The sequence below is a fragment of the Pinus tabuliformis genome, chromosome 7, assembly GCF_031772625.1.
Source record: "Pinus tabuliformis cultivar Carrire ecotype Pingquan chromosome 7, CPIR1, whole genome shotgun sequence".
NCBI classification, from domain to species: domain Eukaryota; kingdom Viridiplantae; phylum Streptophyta; class Pinopsida; order Pinales; family Pinaceae; genus Pinus; species Pinus tabuliformis.
The window spans coordinates 1,822,903,375-1,822,930,647 of NC_142293.1; positions in this window are offsets into that span (position 1 = coordinate 1,822,903,375).

Sequence of the window (27,273 nt, forward strand, 5' to 3'; positions counted from 1 at the left end):
GGAGCTCCTGCGCCTATGCACGAAGCGGCAGCAAGCAGATCCATCACCTTCGTCCTCAAGCATGAGAAAAATAACGTCCACGGCCGCACAGGTAAGTGCCTCACCCTGTTTCGTCAAATTACATGAACAATGCTCTAAAATGTGTGTAAATATGAAAATGAATGGGTTGAGCAAGTCGGGTAGCCATTCAACTGGCCACCACAACCAACCCGACGGCCTTGTCCGATCCAAAAAGCTTTGGGTATGTCGACGAGGTAGGAAATGGACACGTGGGAAGCGTCCAGTCGGAGAGAAGTGGCGATCTAATAGGAGTGGCGCCGGTAGATATGCAGGGAATGATTCGACGGTCGGGCAGACATGCAGTGGAATGATAGCAGGTGACGCCGGCCAACGGGCCGACGGGGACAACTCACCCCTGCGCCACGAGTTCCGCAGAGATTCAAATCCACCAGCTAGATCACATACGACGCACTACACTCATTTATTCTCAACCGCTTTGCAGCCGAGTACGCATCGACAATTTCATGAAGGCTGTTACTCCGAGTTCTCGGCCTGTTCAAACATCCTGTTGTTGCACAGAAGGCCCAGAACCACTGAAGCGTTCCCCAGAACCTGTGCACGACTTCTACAGGAAGATGCGCTACAGGAAGCTCAATGTTACGAAGGAAATTAAACTATTCACGTCAAAGGTGGAAATTCTGGAATGAGGTAAGCCTGAACATAGTCCTCCCATGCGATTGGTTCGAAAGGTGGTGAAGTCGACGTATTAAAGGGGTAGAAAACCGTAAATTACAGTCTGTGCATGAATTTGCAAGCGTCTTCTTATTTCTGCATGAGAATTGTCGTCGTAGTGTGTATGCGGGATTTTCTCCAGGGTTGGTTCATAATTGAGCCACTGTCAAGGCTCACCTGTAGACAGTCGTGAATTTATAAACTGTGTGCATAATAGAGGCGTAACTCTGTGCTTTGTCTAAGGAAATCCCAAAGATCCATTTTTTTATACGTGCAAGCAAGCTCAGGCCAACACAACAAGCCTTTACCATGCCGAGTGGGTTCATTAGGAAAGAGCCTACAGACTCAAAGAAGCTACGGGAAACCCCTGAGGTGGTGGACCTGTTTTCTCGTGCACGGTGGATGTGATTCTCTGACAAGCTTCAAGGTCACGATGAACAGGTTGCAGAAGAATTCTTTTGATCCTTGCAGCCAAAGTCAAAAACGTTGGCTGTTGTCAACTTCAGAGGTTTGACCCTCAGACTCACCCCACAGTTCATTAACAGAGTCACTGATCTACCGATGGGGGTACCTTGGGATAAGGAGGAGAGAAAACTAGGCCAGAAGGCTAAGAAGGAGTTCTTTTTGCCGGAGGAGCAATTCTCAGAAGACAAGAATGGAGTTTGAAGAACCAGCCTGCAGCCGTTCTGGAGTGAGGTCAGCCTCCAAATTATGAAGTATATCACGTGCGAGGGGCAATTCAGCATCGTGTATGGATATCATTTCCAGCTGCTCACAGAACTTAGGCACCAAATGGACCTACCCTCAGAGAAAAAGTTGAGCATTCCTTACTTCCTCTTGCAGTCCATGACTGAGTGTGCCACTAAATTGAGAGAGGGAACGCCAGACCAGATAGCCCATCATGGGCTCATTAAGCTCCACGTGGAAGATGCACTCCACACATACACCGTCCCTCTCTCCTGGGGAAACCTTTCGAAATTTGACTAAGGATGATGACATCCGAGTGCTGGCTGAGGAGCTCACCTCCTCCAGCAGTGAGGAGAAGGAACCAATTCACACAGAGAAGAAAGAAAAAGGCCAAGAAACCATGGCCAAAGCACCAAAGAAAGAACAGAAGGGAAAACAAGAGAAAAACCAAGCTGCCAAAACAGAGGGTGACAAAACCACACTAACAGCCAGGGAGAAACGACTATAGAGCAGGGTTGAAAGGACTGAAAAAGTCCATGTCAGTGAGGGCACCTCTAAGGCAGCCTCAGAAGAATTGAAAGAAAAAGCACCCTCAGCCAAGCAGGCTAAAACGGTGCCATCTGTTTCTACAGGAAAGTTAGAAACGACTTCTACAGGAAGCCAGAAATCAGCCACTACAGGGCTTTCTACAGGAAGTCCTGAGAAAAGAAAACAGAAGGAGAAGACGGCTGAAATTCTTGCTCGGGAGGCAGCAACTGTGCTGGCCACCCTAAGTACCTCTCCCAAGCCAAAGGAGAAACGCAAAAGGGAGACTCCTCTGTATTTCAAAGCGAGGAGAAGTGTAAGAATTAAAACCGGTAGGCCCCAACCTCCATCTAAAGACCCAATTACCATCGAAGACACCCCTACCTCACCAAAGGAGAAGTCCCCCTCCGAAGTATTAGTCACTTATGAGTGAGGGAGCCCCAAGACAACTACCTGGAGGGAGAGAATGGAAAGGTCAGCTTCAAAAACCCCTCTACAGGATGCTGAAGTAGTTCTACAGGAAACATTAGCTAGGCTCAAGGAGACCAAAAGAATGGAGGGGGAGGTAGCCACCTCACCACAAAGGGAAGAAGAGGTAGAACACATTATGGAGCCTAGCCCCCAGCCCAGCTTGAGCTCTTATTATAACTTTTTGGAGGCTGGGAAAATTATTCCACAAAAATTCACGGTGCCACTTTTCTTTGCATTGGAAGAAGAAAGAGTGCGGACCCACACATGGATGAGGATAGCTAAATCTAAAGGAGTAGCAGATATAGGCCCCTTGGAGGAACAAATCAAGGAGGCAAGAAGGGAATTAGCTATGGAAAAACACGTGGGAAACTGCCAGCGAGTATTTCTAGAGGAAGAGAATGAGAAGCTCAGACTGCAGCTACAGGAACAGAGGAAAGAAAGGGGCACAACATCAGAGGAAACTACAACAGAACCTCAAGGAAAAGAAGGAATGCAAGCTGGTCTTGAGGAACTAAACCAACATCTACAGGAAATGGAATTGCAAGAAAACATAGAGATACAATCTCTCAAACAGTAGTTGCAAGAAAAAGAGGCACAACTGGCCTGCATGGCCAGTTGGGCTATGGATGCTCTACAATGTAGGCAGTCGGCCAAATCTTATGGCCTATACTTACGGGACCAGTGGCTGCAATTCCAAATTAATGCATTAGCACAGAGGGGTATCTCCTAGATCCAAAACCCCCAACAGTTCACAAATTTATGCAACAGCAGCTCCACAGAGGACAAGGCCAAGCTATCAGAGTTCTACCTCCATAATTTGGCCCTTCCTTATGTAACTTCATGGGATCCCAACACAGTTGTGGGAGATATGTAGCTGATGGCATTTAGCTCATGGTTAAACCACGAAGAAAAGAGAGTGATAGAGGTCAAAGATGTTATGAACCGAGAGTTACATTAACCATTGTTCATTAGAGCAGAGCTAGGGGACCCACTACATTGATATCCGCCCACCAACACCTAACAACCAACCCTCAGGCTTTACTAAAATACATGGATCAACAGGCTCAGGCTATAGCACATTTCGAGGACATGGAGCGATTATTAGGGGACAATTGTGTTCATGCTTGCACCCGAAGGTGGAACACATTGTCCCACACCCTCAAAATCAGGGAGTATCACACTCCAACTAGAATGAGGGAGAGCCTAGTGTTATAGACATTTTTGTGCCTTATAGCATTGAGCATGAAATGTCCATAATATAAGGGATCCAAAGTCCCTAAACATGTTGTTCCTACCCCTAGAGGAACAAGGCTAGCAAACTACAGCAATTCACAGAAGTTCTCCACCTGAAACTGCTCAAAAACAAGTCAATTCTGGATCATGTCAACTGCTCCACTGAGCATCTGCGCTGAATGTCAACTGCTCCACTGTCTACCTGCATTGAAGGTCAACTCCAACAAAGGCTACCTGCGCTGAGCGAGTTTGGACAAGTGGCAGGCTCATTCCTCAATGTGTCAATGCCCAGGAAGCTTCCAAAATGACACTTGCATCAAGGAATTCGACTGGTGATGAGTAAGAGGTTCCAAATCTCCAAGTGGAAGCAAGAACCTCCAAGTGGACTCAAGAACTGAGAGAGGGAGAGGACACTAGTCAGATCTCAAGCTGACTCATCCTCTCTCCAAATATCTATATATGGATCTCTCCTCCATGAGATCTAGAGGTGGGAATGTTGTGATTGCAAAGAATTGCTACTAGTTTGAGATTTGAATCATTGGGTGCTTAATGCTTTGAAGGGGGTGAAGATAGGAATTTCATTTGCTGGGAAGGAGGTGCTGGATTGGAGCCCTTTGGGTTGTATCTCTTCCTGAACCTTGTTATTCATCAATAAAGCTATCTTGTTTTCTCCTATATGCTGATGTTTTCTTGATTTATGATTGCGTTAGTGTATTTGATTTACTTCTAATCCTGAATCATTTATGAATATGAATATCTATCTTTGTGTTGTGTTCTTCTCTTGTCGCAAGTAGCTGTTCTCTTGTGATCTCGCAGGATTCAAGTAGCTGTTCTCTTGAAGCTGGGCAAGCGAGGAGGCAAGTAGCTGTGAACACCCAAAGAGAAGAGGATCTTGATCGAGGGACAAATGGAAGACATCGGTAAGTCCATTGATCCCTCTTCTTTCTCAATTCATAAAGGAAGAAATACTTGAATAGCTGTCTATGTTTGTTGCTAAGGCACTGTCACACCTTAGGTGGATAGGATCGTCCTGCATAGGCATTTTTCCCCACAACAAATTGGCGACTCCGCTGGGGACATTTGTTTTAGTCATTTTATTTGTGTCTCTATCATTTGTTTATTTCATAGACTCAACAGCAACAATCGAACTGCATCTGTTTCTCAGATTGCAAAAGTAGATAGTGCTGCCTTGATCCAGTCTTTGAATGTGTCTATGATCTGAACAATAGACCCACAAATGATTTTATGATCCTTGTGATAGATCTTAGTACCCCCCTCAAAGCATCCCTTTGATATTACCTTGCTTGTGTTTCTGATTTGGCCTGAAACAGTTGATTTTTGAGTAAACTGTGACCCAGAACCTAAGGGAAACGAGAGTTTCTCCTTTCAGCGCAGACCCAGTGAAGGCAGTCTGCATTTCAACGCAGTTCCCAAAAGGGCTACCTGCGCTGAATGTCAAACTCACTGTGTTGAGGTTGCGCTGAACCAGTTTGTCCTTGTGCAACTGGGGTTCTCTGCTGTCTGTTGCCCTGTTTTGATCTCTGTTTTTTGCAGCCTTTAACCAGCATAGGTACTGATCTGAAAACTCCTTTTCTCTGCTTGCATTCCACCTCCTTTTGTGCAAAAAGATTATGAATGTTTTTATGTGTTTGTGACTTCATTCATAGTTTTCCTTTACAAGAGTGAAATAATCATCCTGTAGCCCTTGATTCAGATCTGATTGTGATCTTAGGAGAGAGTTCTTTGGCTGTTTGCAGATTGATTATACATTTGCTTTTGTTTATGGTTTGAGTTTGTCTCTTTTAAATTGTCAAAACAAGTATTCATTTCAGAAATCGTTAAGTGCTGTAATCTCTTCTACCCTCTCTGATTTTGGAAAAGTGAACTTGTTTGTATTCGTCATTTAAAAGCAAATTCAAAGTTGTACAAAAAGCTTTCTTTGTAGGCATCAATACTAAGAAAGCGGAAAACAAACACCTGCATTGTGCATATTGCATCTTGATAGTTTGCATGTCTGATTTAGGAAAAGTGCATTAGAGTGTGCTGATTGCTCATTGAGAAAAGATGATGTCTTTCTTTTCCCTTTGTAGTTAGGATTTTCATCTGTTGAAAAGATATATAAAGCTTGCTTATCATCTTTAGACTGCATTTAGGAAGTTGTATCATACATCTCGTGGTGATCCATAAAGGCAAACTGCTAAACAAGATCAACCTAAAATAAACTGAATGAACTTAATAACGCTTTGTAACATAACGCACAACATAGAGGTCTAGGCTAGAGACGTGTTCCGGCGTCGTAAAACCTGGTATCTTACCGTTGAGTGGTTGGGTGATTCCTCCACGGTGAAGCGATAAGTATCAGTACGGATTGTGCTCCCACGTACCGTCGCGTATATATTGGGAGACCCCTATAGGAATAAAGCCTTTATCCATAGGAAGCCGTGTCGGCCGCCCTACGATTCGCAATGCAGTGAACACAGCATTCACAAAGATCGACCGCCCGTACCTTAAAAAGTATTCTGCGGTTTTGCGAAAAGTTTGGCACACCCTCTACCTAGAACTCCAGAGCAGTTCCTTTTGGCTTTTTTAGACTCTATAACGGAAAAAGTCCATCCGAGCATTTGTCACTTCGGGCTCGTTAAAACATCGAAGGAGACTAGAGTCATCTTTAGCTTTTTCTCGACTCTTTAAAACTGAAAAAGCAAGTTGTGTCTAAAGCGTCGTTAAAAATTTATTTTAAATGGAACAAAATCACCTCCTATTCCTGCGTTGATCTTTCGGTTGAAAAAATGGAGCACACCAACCAAGGAGTTCCCCTTGGTGGAAATCCTAGTCCCTTCTCCTCTTGGGGAGATGTTGGTGCGCCCCACATGGCCACATTGTCGCTTCCAGGACTGACAATTGGCCTACCTGTCTGGCTTTTTTCAACCAATGTAGTTCAAAACACCACCATTCCTGAACAGTCGAATCGACAACTAGATGAGTCTAAAGTTAACCACCAACCTTCTACCTCTTCCAACTCTTCCTCTCCCCCTTCCTCTTCGCTTGAGGGAACTGGTAAAGCTTAAAACCAAGTTCCTAAGGAGAAGAAGGAGAAGAAGAAGAAGGAGCCAAAGGCGATTGGGGGCAAACATGAGTCATCTAGAAAAAATCCACACACAGCGTTGACCGGGCCTAAATCGCCATGTGTCATATGCAAAGGAGACCACTTCCATCGAGATTGTCCCTGTATTCCCCGGATACTAAGGGACTGATCCCCTCGATTGCACAATCCGGTAGCATCAACCTCTGATAACCATGTTGAATGTCTACCGTCAACTAGTGAGAGTGAAGGACAAAGAGGGAGAGCTAGATCTCCCTGTAGACTGTGTGAAGGCAATCACGCCATCCACCGTTGTCCCTTCTTAGACGAGGCGAAGAGAGTTTTGGAAGATTGTCCGGTTTCACTGTTACGACTTCCTCCTGGATACAAAAAACTCCTGCCAAATCCCGTGTTAGTTGAAAATCTAGCTTGCCCGCTCAAGTGGTCAGTTGAAGCGCCGGTCATTGAAAATGAACCTACTGAATCCGTACCTGACGAAAGTCAAAAGGTTGAAATGGCAGTTGACCCGGTATTGCCTTCGGAAGATTCATCTTCGAATGACTCCATCACTGAAGAGAAGAAGGATGACACCATCCAGATTCTTTTCATCAACACAGACTCCGACGAGCAAGGGGGCACCCCTCCCATTCCTTTATCGCAGGAAGGAAGTTCGTCAGAGCGATATCCGACCGTCTATTCGGTCCCACCACCAAGCAACCTAGTTGTGTCCTTTGACTGGAACCAACTAGGCAGACCCCGGTTGCCAGCAAGCATACCATTTCGAATTATAGTCGAAATATACAGAATGGTAATGGCTGGCACTATCATTGATGAGGGGGCATCTGTGAGTATCCTTTCCTCTCTTGCTTGGAAAGCGCTTGGTTCACCAGCGTTTTTACCTGAGATGAGAAATCTATCAGGTTTTGATAAAGGAACCAGTCGACCTTTAGGGATCCTCCCCAATGTACCTATTACATTGAGAGGGAAGACCGTTCAAATGAACGTGATGGTCGTTCAAGGACCCTTGGATTATAACCTACTCCTTGGACGAGACTATATATATTGCATGGGAGCCATCGTCTCCTCACTCTTTAGAGTAATGTGTTTTCCACACGAAGGAAGAGTGGTCAAGCTCGTAGACCAACTTTCATTTCCGGGATCACGCATCACAAATAGTCAAATAACAACCCTAAATGGTCTGTTCACGCAAGAAATGCCTCCACCCCCGGTTCTTCTTCCCGATGAGCGCGAGTGATTCGGAAAGGTGTAACTGGAACCCAGGGGGCATGCATCCTCGTCTGCTTTGGGCAGAGAAAACCTTGGGTATAGAGTAGGTTTCCGCGGGAGAATATGACTAGTCCGTACCCCGTCCGGCATGGAAGAGGGGTTGTTCTAGAATAATATTCTTTTGTCAAAGTTATGTGTTTGACGGATCTAACGTCACTCACCTTTGTCTATTTCGGTAGACATCGCCAAAGAAGTGTTCTGTTTGCAACAGAACAATCTTTGGGTAACCTGAAAGAGGTGGCTTTTCCTGATAAAACAAATGTTTTATTTGCAGAGGGGTAACCTTGAAATTGTACTTTATACCTGGGGGCATGCAACCTTTTGGAGTGCAGGCAAGGGACGACTATTTATTTTTTTAAATTTTTAGGTCCTCCCTTTAAACTTGTAGGTCTAACCCTTTAAACTCATAGGATTAGCCGTTTCCGAACTTGCATAAAGAAAGGATGCGGGGCATAGCTTTGTGAGATAAAGCTCCATAAAAAATAGCATCTCACATGAGGCATTTCTTATCATATGACTGGTATATTCGAGCAGTTTTAGCACACAGTTCATGCTCGTTAAAAAATAAACGCAAAGATCCGAGCAGTTTTAGCACATAGTTCATGCTCGTTAAAAAATAAACATAAGACCGAGCAAATGTTTCCACCCGCTTTTAAGCTCGTTAAAAAATGAACTATTCCCCGGTAAATAACCACTGCGAAAGTAAAATTATCAGCCATTAAAGCCTTGGTCGTGTTTACACCGTCACCTCCACTTTTCCATTGGCCGATCATTCACCTCCATTTGATTGTTTGCCCATTTTGAGGAACAGCTGCGAAGAGTGATTTCACTAAGCCATCCTTGTGACACTGTCGTGATTGGAATATTCCAAGCCGTACCTAGAATCTGCTGCTGCCCTGTTCATCACTCGTTCCTCAAAGACGAGTCTTCTTTAAGCCCTTTTCAACTGACTCGTAAAATATGAAAAGATTGCCGAGTTTTGGCCTACCAGCTCGTTAAACGACCGGAAGAGCTATCCCTCCTCTAGATTTTAATCTTTTTGGACCTGAGGGATTATTGCACAAAAAGATCGAGCGCTTGTTTAGTTCGGCTCGTTAAAACTATGGAAAATTCATCCCTTCTGTATTGTTTTATACTTTTTTGGACTTAAGGGATTAGATGACGAAAAAGGACTTTCGGAGTTAACTTTATGTACCTTTTCAGACTCTCTAAAAATGAAAAGGACCGAGTTATCCTTGTCGTTAGACTCGTTAAATGCATTAAATAGCAACAAACTTGTCTTTAGACGAGAACGAGTTTCCCTATCGCTAGGCTCGTTAAAACATAGCGATGGGCTTGCCCGAAGGGTAGGTTATAGAACAAGCATATGTTATCCTCCTCAAGCTTGACAAAAATAAAGAGGTACTGGTCAGCAATGACTGGGGAAAAATTGGGAGAAACAAGAAAACTTTGATGGTAGCAAGTCGCTCTTAAACATGACACTTTTCCTCCGTACCACAATCGGGTTGGGTTGTTTCATTCACCGGTCCCATCACCATGGTCTCGCCATACCATCCACATATTTGGGTAATGCTACCGATCCATCGCATCAGTGTTGCCATATGTTCAAGAGAAGTCATTCAGAAGAGTCAACCGTGTCCCATCCACTGCCATACATTATCCTTCATCCTTTCATGACCGCCACCCCGAATCATATGTCACAGATTGTTTTCACCTCATCAAAATCATTAGCTCCGTTCCGTGTCATTGATGTTGGATTCATTAAGGCCCTCCTTTGACGGATCGCTTCTTGTCGACATTAGCTCATTATCCAAGAAGTTGATCTAGGAACAACCCCTTCAGTACTTTGAAGCTTGCATGCCTCAATGGCAAGTTTCTCACTTCCGGCGACAGGTATACATCAATGACCTGCGACCGAAAGATTTTGCGTGGTGTTCGACGCCAAGTCCTTTATTCACACCACGTGAATTGTACTACAGTACCTTGAGGGTCATCATCCTTATCGGTGATTCCTCTCGCGCTTGTTAACAGTTTACATCATTGACTGGTAATCAAGCGATGTCTTTCCATGTTCGACTTCAGAAAATTCTCACATGGATCGACTTGTACATCGAGTGAAGATCGGAAGAGATTGAAGACCCCGGATCTAGTTTCATCCATCCGGGCTGCGATATATATTCAAGAAATAAAGACATTGACATGTACAGTATTACAGCAGATAATCATCCTACAGAAAAGGATGATGATTTCATCAAAATCATCAGTCTACCATCAGACGATTGTCTGTTCTATGTACAGAAAAATGAATTTATAAAGCTGAGCATGGGAATGCCCGACCCAGCTAGATCATGAAAGCAGTATGAAAAATAATGTATTGTATTGTATTGTATTACAGGTCTCCTCCCGGCAATGAATGAACTTCGGATCCCCCTGATAAAGCATTTCGCCCGATAAACAGCCTCATACTTTAGGGGGCAACTGTTATAGACATTTTTGTGCCTTACAGCATTGAGCATGAAATGTCCATAATATAAGGGATCCAAAGTCCCTAAACATGTTGTTCCTACCCCTAGAGGAACAAGGCTAGCAAACTACAGCAATTCACAAAAGTTCTCCACCTGAAACTGCTCAAAAACAAGTCAATTCTGGATCATGTCAACTGCTCCACTGAGCATCTGCGCTGAATGTCAACTGCTCCACTGTCTACCTGCGTTGAATGTCAACTCCAACAAAGGCTACCTGCGCTGAGTGAGTTTGGACAAGTGGCAGGCTCATTCCTCAATGTGTCAATGCCCAGGAAGCTTCCAAAATGACACTTGCATCAAGGAATTCGACTGGTGATGAGTAAGAGGTTCCAAATCTCCAAGTGGAAGCAAGAACCTCCAAGTGGACTCAAGACCTGAGAGAGGGAGAGGACACTAGTCAGATCTCAAGCTGACTCATCCTCTCTCCAAATATCTATATATGGATCTCTCCTCCATGAGATCTAGAGGTGGGAATGTTGTGATTGCAAAGAATTGCTGCTAGTTTGAGATTTGAATCATTGGGTGCTTAATGCTTTGAAGGGGGTGAAGATAGGAATTTCATTTGCTGGGAAGGAGGTGCTGGATTGGAGCCCTTTGGGTTGTATCTCTTCCTGAACCTTGTTATTCATCAATAAAGCTATCTTGTTTTCTCCTATATGCTGATGTTTTCTTGATGTATGATTGCGTTAGTGTATTTGATTTACTTCTAATCCTGAATCATTTATGAATATGAATATCTATCTTTGTGTTGTGTTCTTCTCTTGTCGCAAGTAGCTGTTCTCTTGTGATCTCGCAGGATTCAAGTAGCTGTTCTCTTGAAGCTGGGCAAGCGAGGAGGCAAGTAGCTGTGAACACCCAAAGAGAAGAGGATCTTGATCGAGGGACAAACGAAAGACATCGATAAGTCCATTGATCCCTCTTCTTTCTCAATTCATAAAGGAAGAAATACTTGAATAACTGTCTCTGTTTGTTGCTAAGGCACTGTCACACCTTAGGTGGATAGGATAGTCCTGCATAGGCATTTTTCCCCACAACACCTAGTACGGGTACCTCTCTACAAGAAGTCCATGCAGAACTTCCAGGCCAGCTGGATCGGCCTCAAGCTAAGCCCACCTTTGCTTTTGGGATTGGTAGAAGGAAGCATAGAAAAAGAATAGCGTAAGCAATGGGAAGAGGTGGAAAAGAAGGCCAGGTTCCATGACAGTGAGGAGGATACTACTTCAGAAGCCTGGGATGTGAGTGTGGCGGTTAAAGCAATGAAGGACGAGGAGCTGGATTAGTTGCTCAGGGACTAGCAATCATTTTAGCAGGGGGGTGATGATGAGCCCCAAATTTGGTAACATTTTGGGCTCATTTGGCCTAACTACCCTTGTTCAATCCTTCATTTTTCATAACTTATGCATTATTTTTTAGTATGTTTATGTCATTTGTACGAATAACGGTAATCACTATTCCTAGGTGGCTAACACGTGCTCACTTCAGGATTTTTTGACACATGTTGGAGCAAATAGAGCAGACATGGGCTAGGAGATAGCCAAGCTTGGGTTGAGGATTCGTAGGGGGGTTGTCTATGGCATTAAATAGCCTCCCTCGGGATCTTCACCCCCAACTTCGAGCTCCAAAGGCCACCAAAACTGGATCTAGAAGGCAGCCAAACAGATTTCTTGGAAGGAGCTTTTCACTCATAGTTTGGGCAGCCAAGTCCCATAGATTTAGGAGGCCAGCTAGGGCCTCGTGGTGTATAAATGTTAAGGCTTCAGCCTTCGAAAAGGACTTTTGAAAAACTCTTGCATATTCTGCACTACAGGATGCTAGCTCCGTTTTGTTCTTTTGTAGCCATCATTGGCATAACTCTTGACTTATGATTATTTTTTGATAATGGGAAGCAGTCAGATTTGATATCAGCTCTGAGTTTTTATAGGAGCCATAGCTCTCGAGGTTGGGCCCAACCTGAGAGCCTAGGGCCTCCTCCTTTGTATTGTTATCTTTCCTATAAGCACTGTGATTTTCCTTTTTTTTGCATTTGAAACGAAGTTTTGTGGAGCAAGATTGAGTTGTGTTGGTTAAATAGGTCATTTTTGAGGAATAGAATTTCTTCCGATGTGTAGAATAGATTGATAAGATAAGAATTGATAAAGCTCCAGAAAAGGGTTGCCTTCCCTCTCAGTTTCACCTCTCCCTTATTGGATCAGGGGCTGGAATTATAGAAACAGTGCTGCCCAACAAAAACACTAGTTTGCTTGACCATGCAAACTTTGGTGTAATGTCTTCATTTGTAGAAGTTAGTCATGCGTTCAGACCTTTTCATATGTTTCTTTGATTAAGTGTTGTACATGTTTCTCTTTGGAAATAAAGCTGTTGTTCATTTGTTTCATTGACAGTTCAGATAGATTAGCTAAGATTTTGATTGTATGCAGGATTTGGTTGATTCAGTTAAGTACACACTGTGCAGGGCATATCCATCTTTCTCTCATCCACCTAAGATTCGTCCAGGCCAGCTACTCCATCTCCTAGTTAGCTTCCTCATCTCACAACTACTCTTCTGTCCACGTAACCCTACCTTCTTGCTCTTCCTTTACCTTCGCCTCCTTTAAGCCAAGTGAGCTGTCCACACCCTCTCATCACTTCATCCATTAGTCACTTGGCCATCTCATACCCCTCCCCTACCTCTTTATCCATTCATGCATCCTATTTCACTCACCCATCCTCTAAAATCCAATTTTAGAACATCCTGTAGAAATTTCTGAACATCCTATAGAAATCCCTGAAACATCCTGTAGAACCCCTGCAGACTTCCTGTAAAATCTCACAAGTGAGGTTGCTGGATAGCCAAACTTTGTGAAACTCTCTGGAAGGGTGTTAGGGAATCCTTAGACCTTCTCTGCGCCTTCCCAAAATTCTCCAAGCATTCCCCTCCCTTGATCCACCCCTACACAATAAAAAGCCAGTTAAAAGCACATGTATGATAATTCTGATAACTTAATAAAAAATACAAAAAGATGTGTTCTTCAGATAGAGATAGCATAGGCATGTGCATTTTACCTTTGTAGAATTAATGGCATATTTTTCAATAGTTTGCATCCTCTCCTCTGCATCAGTAGGACTAGCTGGTAGAATTAGGGTTTGCTAGGGTTTATGTTACTCTTTGGCTTTCAGTTTCTTTCTGCAAGTAGATCAACTTCCTTTGAGTTAGCTTCCATCCATCAGTTACAAAGCTTCTTCTACGAGCTCATAGAAGTTGGCTTGAGCCCCTAGCGGACTTGTGCCAGCTGACTAAGTGACAGCTGCGACAAGAGCTAGTACTTATGCATACAACACCGTCGCTTCCAAGTTTGTTACGAAGTACCAGGTTGATAAGAGTAAAGAAGGGAGTCCCAGGAGTTGCAGCATTTTTGTTGCAATACCCGAGCCCACCAGACACCAAAGAGGAAATCTTTAGAATGCCTATTGGACTAGATGGATCCCTCAAAGACTATGAGTAAAGGTTCCAGCTTAGTTGTAAAAGGGCCAGATGCACCCTTGATCCTGAATCACTCAAGTTAGTCCTTATTAGAAGAATCAAGGAGGACATACTAGAAACCCTAAAAATTATATCTATAGGATATATTTATCAATTACCCTATGAAAACATCAAGATAGTATTCAAAAACAATTCTAGGGATTCTAGGAAGAAGGTAGATCTAGTCAAGCTTTGGACAATTCCTCTTCCTCCACCACATCTATCAAGAATGAAATTGGAAACATGTTGGAGGACTTTAAAAGTGAAAATTTACACACCTTTTCTTTGCAAATACACACCATTCATATCAAGAGGAGGCAAGAGGAATCAATGAGATCCTTAGCCATATTTGTCCCTAAATGCACTAGAAGGCACCCTAAGAATGGATGTCAATTAAATGTTATAGAGGTATGCTTGGTTTGTGAGGAAAATCATTCCACAGACAAGTGTCCTTTTTTACCTGGATTGAAATATGTATACCAAGGGGCATAAGGAGGGGCTGAACAACTCTGTTACATCAATCAAAGGAGGCCTCAAGGACCTCGACCATACCAGTAGGGCATGCAAGGTCCATCTTATTCATATTACCATCCCAACCAGAATGCACCCCTGTCACCTTGGTATTCCCCTACTCATCATTCATGGTCCACACCTTCTCCTTGGCCTTATGTACCTCAATATCCTCCCCAAACTACCAATCAAACATTTCAGCCATATGCTTCTATACATCCTCAGTGGAATAACCCACCACATGGTTGAAGGCCTTAATTCAACCAACCTCTTTCTTTACTGCCTCCACCTCCATATCCACCACATATCATTCATCCTTCTCCACCCATGCAACCTTATATTCCTGTGTAACCAAATATGAACTCGAACAACAAGCAGGCACAATAGGTCTATAGTCGAGAGACATATTATCCTCCATATGCTATGGAGATCCAAGAAATCAACCTCAGGTCTAGAAGAGTGCTCCCAGATAACCAACCTCCATCTCCAATTGAGGAGCTTGAAGAGGAAAAGAAAGAGAGTGTCCCTAAAGTAAATCCACCTCCTCTTCTTGAAATGTTGATGCATTCTAACCAACACACCCCAAAAGAGACTAAACTTTTGGGAGAAATCCCACTCCTCCAAGCTATCAAGGATGTTCCCATAAACAAGCTATAAAATATAATTTCCTCAAACATCCTAGGAGGAGAAAGAAATACACCCCTACCATCAATGTCATTGGTCAATTGTCGGAGCTAATGCCAGGGAGAGTAAATTTCCCTAAGTATCTAGACCCTAGAAGTCCTATGGTAGATGTGCATATTGATGGAATCATTTTCCCTCACAAGTTGATCGATATTGGGGATGCCATAAATGTGATAACTAAGGAAACCATGCTCAAAATAATCCTCCAAGGATCTTTGAGAAAGACCACCATAGTGATACAACTTGCAGATAGGTCCACAGTGGCTCCTAAGGGAGTTGTTGAGGCTATAATGTCTCTATTGATTCCTCGGAGTAGCCTACTAACTTCCTAGTTCTCCAGCCCAAGACCAAATTCAATGGCTATACCATCATCCTTGGAAGACCATGGCTATTCATTGCTAATTCTTACATAAGTTATAGAGTTGGTAACATGACCATCAAGAATGGGCATTTGTCCAAACAATTGGTATTTTACCCTCCACCTCAACCATACTTGGAGCATGACTTACCCCTATGGTTGGAAGAGGAGGAGGAAGATGAAGTGTATATTACCACATCCCATCCAATATGTACCTTAGATGTCGTTATATGAGGGGGGAAACTTGATGAAGATGACCTAATTCACAAAATCCTCAAGAACCAACCCCACAACACCATACCTCTTGATGATCTTGTGAAGGAATCTAAAGGTAATCCTTGGATTGAGTTATGCCTAGTGGACCCAAGTCCTGCACATGTCAAAATGGCAGAATTTAGTCCATCTAAATCCTTGAAGATCAAGCCCTCTCTCTCAACCAACCAATAAGAGAAGTTGTGCAACATGCTGAGAGAACACTTAGATGCCTTCTCTTGGTGCTATAAAGAAATGAAGGGAGTGCATCCTTCGATGTGTACTCATCACATCTACATCAAGGAAGTTCAAACCTATGTGCCAACTTTAGAGGAGAATGAACGCAACCCTCAAATACATAGTAAAGGAAGAGTTGCATTAGTTGTTGGATGTAGGGTTCATCTACCCCATCTCAGATAGTGAGTGGTTGTCCCCTCTAGTTTTTTTCCCAAAGAAGAATGGAAAGTGGAGGATCTCTGTGGATTATAGAAAGCTGAAAAAAGCCACTCAAAAAGACCATTTCCCTTTACCTTTCATTGATAAAGTCTTGGATGGTCTTTTAGGGAAGAAGTTCTTATCTTTCCTAGATGGATTCAGTGGTTACAATCAGATCCAAATCATCCCAGAGGACCAAGAAAAAACTACGTTATATTTTTCTTGGGGTACCTTAGCTTATAGGGTCCTTCCTTTCAGATTATGTAATTCTCCTTCCACTTTTCAAAGGGAAGTTCTGAGCATCTTTGCTGAGCTAGTCCATGACTCTCTAGAGATCTACATGGATGATTTCACTTCCTATGGGTGTGACTTCCTAGAGGTTCTCTTTAACTTGGGGAAGGTCCTAAAGAAGTGCATTGAAATGAACCTCTCATTAGTCTTGAGAAGTATGAATTCTTGATGAATGTAGGGACTGTCCTTAGCCATTTAATATCTCAGGAGGGAATACAAGTGGACCCAAATAAAAGCTGCCATCATAAAAAGGGTCCCTACTCCTCAAAAGTAGAGGGATTTTAGGAGCTTCTTGGGCTTACCTAGATATTATAGTAGGTTTATGAAAGAATTCAACAAAGTAGCCTCACCATTTTTTGGATTATTGGCCAAGGAATCTAAATTTTTCTAGTCAGATAGTTGCCAAGAGGCCCTAGAGATATTCAAAGACAAATTAACTATTGTGTCCATACTTAGAGATCCAAATTTGGCTCTTCCTTTTCACATCCATGCTGATGCATCCGAGAAAGGTGTAGGAGCATCTCTAGGCCAAATTGATGACAAGTTGGATTATACCATTTACTGCATTAGAAAAAAACTGTCTAAGGTTGAATTGAATTACACTGTAACTGAGAAGGAACTCTTTGTTGTTGTCCACTCTATGGATAAGTTCAGAAACTACGTCATTGGATATCAAACTTTTATGCATACTAACCATGCAGCTATCAAGTACTTAATGAACTAGCCGAATGTGAATGTTATAATTATTAGATGGTTGCTTCTACTACAACAATTTGATCTAGTTATCTTTGATAAGGCAGGTAAAGAAAATGTAGTTGCATACTTTTCATCTAGACTTGCTTTGCCTACAAGTGATGAAGGGATGGTTGATGATTAGCTTCCAGATGAGCACTTATTTTCTATTTCAGTTCTCTCTCCATGCTTTGCTGATATAGCCAACTACCTAGTTGCTGTAAAATTCACTCCAAATCTGTCATCCAGAGAGAAGAGAAGAATTGTAAGGAAGAGTTCCCATTTCACTTGGATTGGGGGAAATCTCTTCAAGATGGGACCAAATCAAAACTCGAGGAGATGTGTTAGGGAAGAGGAATTTTTTGACATCCTCTCAGCTTGTCATGATGGGCCTTGTGGATGTCACTTTGCTGCCAAGAGGAAAAATTTCAAGGTTCTACAAGTTGGCTACTATTGGCCCACACTCCATCAAGATGCAAGAAGATACACCAGTTGATGTGATCAGTTCTTGAGGATGGAGATACCTACTCCCAAGGATGAAATTCCCTTGCAACCTCAGGTGGCATTAGAGCCATTTGACAAGTGGGGTATGGATTTCATTGGGCCAATTGATCCAACATCAGGGAATAAAAGGTACATCACTGTATGCACTAATTATTTGACAAAGTGGGTTGAGACAAATGATGCCAAGGTCATAACAAAGGAGAAAGTGGATGGGTTCTTAAGGGAGAATGTGTTCTACAAATTTGAGTACCCCAGAAAGATAGTCACTGATTAGAGAGCGCAATTCACATCACATCTAATTGAGAATTTGTTAAGACAACATCATATCAAGAACATAAAATCTACTGTCTATCATCCTCAGGCCAATGGACAAGTAGAGGTCACCAATAGGGAACTAGAAGGTATCCTCACCAAGGTTGTGAGTAACAGTAGAAATGATTGGGTAGATAAATTAGTGGAGGCCACTTGGGCCTATAATACAACTTGGAAGACAACTACTAGTTTCACCCCTCATGACTTGGTCTATGGAAAGAAGGCTCTACTCCATTGAGTTTGAATACAATAATTTGAGAATGGAAACATAGTTGGATCTAGATGTCACTAAAGCATAGAAGGAGAGGCTATTCCAATTAAATTGCTTGGATGAATTCAGAATGTAGGCCCTCCTACACACTGAAGTGATCCAATTGCAGAGGAAGGTATGGCATGATAGGAACATCAAATAAAAGGTTTTTAAAGAAGGGGATTGGGCTCTTCTATATGAATTTAGGTTCAAGGACTTCAAAGGAAAATTGATGACAAGATGGTTAGGCCCATACCTACTAGAGAAATTCCATGACAACCATTGATGAGGAAGGGATTCCCTTGCTTGTTAATGGCTACAGATTGAAGGTTTACACAAATCCTATGTCCAAGGAAGAGTTCATGGGCACCATAAACAAAAAGGTGAATGTGATTGGAAGTGTCATAGATTCCAAGTCACAACATTCCTAGATACTATTTCTGTTTGTTAAAAAAAAGAGAAAAAAATAATAAAAAACAATAAGAGGTCCGGATGAAAACCTTCATGAGGCATCTAGGCCAACTCTTGGGTTGAAAACCTCCTTGAGGCAGCCCAGGTGCTCTGTGGTGAATTTTGGGGCAAAAGCCCAAGTTTTGGCTTAGTGGGTCCTGACCCAGGTTGAGATTTAAGTTTTCCAAACAAATCCCTACACTACTGGCCCTTTTGGCATAAATCTGCAAAGTGCGGACTGAATTCTCACCTGAATCATTATGGGGGAATGTTGGAACAAAGTTTCTGCACATAGAGATGGTTGTGATGTTGTTTTTACACCCGTAACCTACCTTCTCACATATCAATAAGCCCTTAAGTTTTATCGATATAACTCCCTCTTACCAGCCTCTATACCTTTGCGAAGGTCTACAACTGTCTTTCGTAGACCTTAAATAGGTGATTCAAACACTTATGCACCTCTGTAATCACTCCTTCTTCTGCATTTACCCAGATCGACTTAAGTGTCTGATAACTTTACCATGCATTAAGATATTCTTTACGTAAATAGATATTATTACTTACGTACTTATAATAATGTAAAATATGAAGAATCATGCATCAATACAATATTAAATCATAAACCCATTATTCATTATAGCATAAACAAATTCATTCATAAGATAAGTAAATGGACAAAACATAGATATTTCTAGAATAATCTCTTTATTGATACTTCGATTCTGCTTACAAACTCGACACTACCCTGCACACTCAGCTACAGGGGTCGGCACACTTAGCTGCAGACTCTACTCTAGGTCTTTGTGGACACAGTTGGAGAGCCTCTCTTCTACTCTAAGACTCTTCATTCTTCACTACTTAATGACCCATTACATTCATTCTTCCCTCCTCCCTTATGCCTTAGACTCTCTAATACTCTCCTTGTTATAAAATCTAATGGTCTGCGGACCATGGGTAGATCTACTAAAGCCGACACAACTTACATAAAATAAGGGTAAAAACCATTATGACACTTAACTATTTATGGACTCTGTGACCACAACTTGTGGAGACTTTACACTTTACATAAAAAAAACTCGGGCCTTTGCCCCAAAATTGACTGCAGGGGACCCTGTCCCAACAGGCTCCCTACATAAATATTGTGACTCACCCTCGAGTCACTCTATTGGCGCGAAGATGTTACTGCAAAGACCTGTCAGCTCAACTTGCGCCACTTCTACCTTAGTCACGCTTTGCATGGCTTCCTTCTTGATCTACTCCACCTGCTGCTCTGTTGTTGGTCCTGCACTATCTTCCTTTACCTTCTATTGTGTCCTCTATAGGCCTTCCAACTTCTCTTCAATGGAGGCAGATATAACATAGGCCTTGTCTAGCCAAGGCCCCAATCTGGCCTTGAGGACCACCTCGTTTATTTATGCTACCTCCACCTGTTTGAGCAACTGCTTTGCTTCATGCAACTTAGCTAGTTGCTGTGATATAGCAATGGTGTGCATCGTTGCTCTTTCTTCATCATATTGTTGCTGTAATTACCGAGCCTTTGTGTTCAAACTCTGCAGGTTAGGATCCTCATGCAGAGTCGTAATGACCTCCATAGACTACTCAAAGAGTGTGGTGCAATCTGCCACCGCGGCATCTACTGTCACGATTACATCCTTTACAACTTCCTTGCACTATTATCTGACCTTCGGTGGAGTCGAAGGCTGTGACCTCGAGCTCTATGATTTTAAGGTTCAATTCAAGTTGAACCTTGGCCATCTCTATCCTTGCATCACGCACACCTGTAGCCAATTTCCTAATCTTGGTCTCCAACGATGCTTCTTCGGGTATGTGTAGTTCCGGAACAATTCCACATGGTTTGACTACCACGACTATGGTTCGCTCATTCTTCTCCTAAACCTTCTTCCATGCTTCTAGCACCACTATCTTCTCAACGAACATCTATTCGTTTTTAACTTTCTGCTTTCTGATCATGCTTAGCGCATGCTGCTCTTGGGCCTTGATCTTTGCAATCACACCTACTTGTAGCGTGTGAAGGAATTCACTGGGGAGCACGGCCAATTTGAGGCCAACATTCCTCAAGGCAGTAACAGTAGCCTTGTCATCCTCTGCATCTATGCTCAAAGCACCATCAGGTAGCGCGACTACCTAGAGATCCAAGGATTGGACCAAATCTATCGCTTGGGTAGTCCTCGATGCCAAACTGATTGATTCCATGCTACTCTGCCATGCACTTGCCTACAGTCAAGTCGTTTAGATCTGCAACTTGCGCAGATCCATCTGTATGGTGACCAGTTCTTTCTCTTGATGCTGTTTAAACCGCTGCAATAGTTCTGCTTTCATGTACCTTACCTTATCACCAATATCGTCCAAGTCACCCTCTGTCAAGGTGATTGGATCTAGCGATGATTTGGAGGCTTTGGTCTTCTTTCACTGCCCCTCATTTTCTTGTTCTCTATGTCACTTTAAGTAGAAAGGAGTGCTCTCCAGATCTCTACCACCCTGTTCTGACTGTTTTTCGCCCTCCGTTTGGGTGAAGGAGATTTATGACTTTTGTCTTAGATGCACTCTTCCTTCTCTGCTTATTCATTTGCAGCACTCTCCGCTTCTACATAGGCTTCTCGTCAAATTCCTTCTTCCTCTTTTCTTCCAAATGTTACACCTTTAATCGGGCCTCTTCTTTTTTCTGCTTCTCCATGGACTTTCTAGTCCCGGTAGCCAAATCCAATGTTGTGTGCCAACTAGCTAGCCATCGCTTAAGGACTTCGGCAATGGCATCATCCGTAGCCAAGTAGGGAAGATCATACCACTTCTCATCTGGATCCTTCAGTGCCTGGATGTACACACGGTGGAAGTCCGCTTTGAACTCTGCGTACCCAGATAACTACTCAACGATGTTAACAACCATGGCTTCCGATTGATGGCTACGTAGATGCTTGACTCCATCAAAACCCAGAACACTTTACTTTCCCTAACTTGGTCAGTGTCCTTGGTAGCCCAAAAATATGCAAACTTCATGACTTCGGGGAAATCCGTCTTGATCAGAGGAAATTTTCTGTCCTTCGGCAACTCCCAGGTGACTAACACTATTGATAATAACAACAATGAATAATGGAACCTTTTACTCTGGTCCTGTGCCTCTCTACAATTTGTGAGGAACTCACTGCCAGGTACCTCACTCATTTAAACTCTATGCCCTCCACGCACTGGGTTTCTAATGAAACTACTGGGGTCGGAACCTCATCTGCTCAACACTTTCTCATCACTTTTCCAGCCAAACTTTGGGTGGTCACCTTCACCTCGGGGTCAATAATAATGGAAATAGAATACCCGCATTCTTCCTCAACAAGTTTGAACTTGTCCATCATCTTCTCAGTGAGGTTGTGCTTGCCTGTCTTTCCACCAAAGGCCTTTGCTAGATTCAGTCCAGAGTGAGGTAACAATGTGATCCGATGGATCAGCATATCAGTGCTTGGTATCGACTCACTTAAACAGAAGCATCCATCATGCACAAGGCACAACAACTTCTTAGTGACTGTCAAATTTATGGGGGCATGGTGGTAATAAGGCACCCATAGTAGGTTCAACAACCCTACCTTGTTTACCCTGTGAATCCATTCCATCGGCTCAAGTGCAGTGACACCAGACTCCTTGTAGAACACTCACCTCATGAATCTATCTGTAGAAAAGTGGGGAAACCACTCAATTTCCCCTAAATCCCAATATTCAAGCTTCATATGTGGGATGCGTTCCAAGCATGTACTTTTAAATGTTATGTTTTTTGGAAGCAAGGGTGTGTTCAGGAGGAACTATCCCTCATCTAGGTCCTTTGGGATCTTCGCCTTGCCTTGGCATGGGGGGGGTATATTCTGACAGCTTCAACAGATTCAAAATAGGGCCTACACCCTCAATATAGATGTCCTTTGTGCCCTCCTCAGCCTCCAAGTCTACCACTTTTCCTTTCTCCTATGCGATTGGATTTTCTTTTTGCTCTGCCTGTGTAGCTGCATGTTTCATTGGTGACTCGCGCACTGGCAATGTCTTCTTCTTCTATTTATCCTTCTTTGGATTGGGAGCCTCTCTTGTCGACATAGGCTCTTCCTAACTATCTTGTGGCAGTAAAATCATGAACAACGACAATAACAGACACTTTCTAGCCCTGCTACATGGTCTCTCATCCTGTAGCACAACTTCCCTCACACGTATGTTGATACTGTGACACCCTTCTATTTTGTGCATACACATCAACGCATAGCTCTATAACACAGGAAGTGTACTTTATAGTCCCGTGTGTCCTTGTAGCTACTTGGAAATCTAAGACTGTGCTACCATTATATAGTCATCTGGTCAGATCCCTGATGTATGGCTTCAATTGGTTGCCATTTACCTTTATGGGAAATGGATCACCATTCAATTTCAAATGCTGAACTGCTCCATCATCAGAAATATCCTTGATCACATATGGCCCCAGCCAATGCATTTGAAATTTCCTTGGAAACTTATCAAACTTACTGTCATATAATAAAACTAAATCGTTTACCTTGAAGGTGCACAGTTTGATGTGCCGATAGTGCCATTCCTTTTCGCACTCCTTCGGAACTTGTTGATGGAATCCAACTAAGAATCTATCTTCCTCTAGCTCTGTCAGCTACGTGTGCCATTATTCTAGGGCTCTAAGGTCCACCATTCGTATGAATGCCACTATGCGTAGACTAGGTACATTGTATTCCATTGGCATCACAACTTCTATGCCATAGACCAAACTAAAAGGTGTCTATCTAGTCAGCTTCTTACAAGTAGTTCTGTAAGCCCATAACACTGCTGGTATGTGCATGTCCCAATCATTCCTCTATGCATTGCAAACCTTTGTCAACGCATTCTCCAATATATTATTAAATGCTTCCATTGTCCCATTAGCCTGAGGGTAGTAAGGGGTAATTTTCTAATGATAAACTTGGAATTCTTCCATCAACGCGCTAATCGTTTCATTAAGGAAGTGCGTACCATGATCAATCATCAAAATCTTCGGGAAACTAAACCTGTTCAGGACATATTGCAATAGAAACTTCATTGTTGTTGCCCCTGTACAGTCTTTCACGGGCTACACCTCCGTGTTATAAGGAATTTTGCATCTATGGATAAATACTAATTCCCTAGGTAGGTAACTATGCCTAGAACAACAGATTTAAAGCACTTATCATTTTTCTCTAGATGACAAATAAGAGAAGGGAATCAAAGGACCTACTTGTTATTTCACTTTCCTTTTGTCTCCTTTTTAGGGCTCCCATCGCTCCTTCTTGAACTTAACTCACTCAAAAAGTACCTGCAAGCATAAACAGAAGACAGAGAATCAATCAAAGCAAGAGATTTATCGACTATAGGTAAATGGAATCAGATACATTCACACATATAAGAATCATATATCAAGATAAGCATATGGAAGAAGGTGTAAACAACTTTATTAAGTAGAAGGAAGAATTAGAACCATGAAGTCTGATCCATTTTCACTCTTCCAGCTTGGGTTCCAACCAACATCACATCAATAGCACAGCACTTCGGCAGCATAACAATACTTTCTTATAATCTCAATCTTCACACCAACAATACCTCCTTAAAAATTCTCAAAGTCTAGCCCTTGATCACTTAGATGAGTGCTCAATTTATAGGAATATGGAAGAGGTTTTGTCATAAATGAGGGTATTGAATGGCCTTCGAAACTTAGAGTTAGTTTCCATGGAGGAAGGAATGAGAGGATAGGAGGTTACTTAACTCATTCCTCATTCATTTTCAAGCTCATAGGAGATGATAAGTGTGGGAATCTTCTAGAAGGCTCCAAAAGATAAGAATATTCCCAAAATCCTATGAAGATTTCACTCAATCTCGCCCAATGTAGGTCAAAGTGGGCCTAGGTGCTCTAAAGAGCACCCTTTCATGGTGCAAAGTGCTCTATAGAGCACCCTTGCATGGGCCTGCCTATGATGGTCCTTCTAGGAGTCATTCTAGGATGTCTTCAAGCCATGAAACTATCAGGGAAGGATGCGTTAAAAGTGTTGACTTGTCTAGGGCATGTAGCAACTTAATTAGGGTTTGATGAGCCTTAATGCTTCTGATCTGAATGATGGGAGTGATGTGCCCAAATGGATCTATAACAACTGCCCGCTAAAGCATGAAGTCAAAAATAATGATGTCGAGTGATATGATTTACAATGTGATGAGGAGGTTCTGAAGTGGATAGTGAGTTGCATCGATCACAATACATAATATCATGATATTTTGATTTTTTCTCATGAATCGCTAAGGGAAGGCATACCCATACTTAGCATATAAATTTTCTTTACAAGTACATAGATATTTGTCTACAGATATAGACCCATGATCAGATGACCATCAATGTAAAGCCATTGTACAGATGATTTGGTACATATCCTGAAATCACATCCCACATGGATGAAACTAGATATGGGGTCTTCTATCTCGTTCAATCATTCACTCAAGTACGAGTCTAACCATACGAATATGTGATCTGAAGTCGAACATGGGAAGACACTGTTTGATTACCAAACAATGTTGTAAGCCTTTAATAGACGTGAGAGAAATCACCGATAACGATAATTATCCTCAAGGTACTGCAGTACATTCTGCATGGTGTGAATGGATGTTTTGATGTTAAACACCATACAAAGTCTTTTGGACGAAGGCCAGTGATGTCAACCTATCGCCAGAAGCAAGAAACCTGTCATTGATGTATGCAAGCTTCAAGGTACTAGAAGGGTGTTTCTAAGTCAAATTCTTGGATAGTGTGCTAATGTCAACAAGAAGTGACTCATCGTAGGAGGGTGTTGATGTATCCCACATCAATGACACCAAAAAAGTGTAATGATTTTGGAGATGGAATTTGACTAATGACACAAGGTTCAGGAATGGTGGTCATGAAAATTAAGGTTTATGAGTATTGCAAAGGATGAATTTTAAATTGAGTGACTTCTCTTGAACATGTCAGCGACACTAAATGGATTGGAAACATTGACCCAAAACAAAAGTAACAGATGGTATGATAGGCCAAGGTATGATGACCATAAAGCAGATAAACCAACCCAAATATTCACAATGATGAAGTGAAAATGTCATGTTCAAGAGCGACCTGCTGCCATAAAGTGGTCTACCCCTTTTCCCATTTTCCCCAGTCATTGCTAACCAATACCCCTTTATTTTTATCAAGCTTGAGGAGGATAACATATGCTTGTTGTATAATTCCACCCTTTGGGTGAATCCATCACTATGTGATGTTTTAATGAGTCTAGCAAAGGTGAAACTTGGTCTTGTCATGATGGACAAGTTTGTCACTATTTGATGCTTTAACGAGTCTAACGACAATGATAACGTGGTCCTTTTCATGTTTAGAGAGTTTGAAAAGGGACAAAACGAAAACACCACAAGTTATTTTTCGTATATTTGTCTCTCAAGTCTGAAAAAGTGTAAAACAATACAAGATAGAACCTATTGACCATGTTTGATCAACATATTCCTTTTTCGTAAATAATCTATCTCAGTTTGAAAAAGGGTTAAACTTATACTGAGTAGATTTCATTTCCAATTTGTTAACGAGCTGAAAAGGACAAGCGCTCGACAATCTTTTCATATTTTGAGAGTCTGAAAAGAGCTTTAAAGAGGACTCCACTTTGAGGAAGGAGCGGTGTCTAGGATAGCAACTGGTTCCGGTGATGTTGGAACTTCTCAAAACATGTTGATTTCTGTGAAGAGGCTAGCTAATAAGACTACTCATTGCAACTGTTCCTCAAAAGGGTAAAACAACCAAGTGAAAGCGTATGATTGACAAAGCAGATAGTGATGATAGAAGGAGAAAAACTAAGGTTCATCTAATGGAATAAGCTAATAGAATGGCAATCAGGAGGGTTAAAATGGAGATGGGTTCATTTTTACACAAGCTTGAACCATAGGGAACTATGCATGGATTAAGTTTCATGTTTACACAAGTTTGAAACGAAAAACTATGCTTGGATTCAGTTTCATGTTTACACAAACTTGAAATGAAAAACTATAATTAGATTTAGTTTCATGTTTACACAAGATTGAAACGAAAAACTATGCTTGGATTTACTTTCATTTTTACACAAGCTTGAAATGAAAAACTATGGTTAGATTCATTTTCATTTTTACACAAGCTTGAACCGAAAAACTATGTTTGGATTCAGTTTAATTTTTACTCAAGCTTGAAACAAAAAAATATGCTTGAGATTGGTTTACATGCCCCTAGAAAGATGACTTGATTCTAGGTGCATGCCCCCCAAGCTTCATTGCATTCACCTAAGTAGAATACTCGTGGCTATTAGGTGGACGGAAAGAAGATTCGTTTATGAGATCAAGTGAAAGACTCGACTGGGATTTTACGAGATCTAATCAAAGACTAAAATTGGAACTTTGCTCCAGGGGACCTTG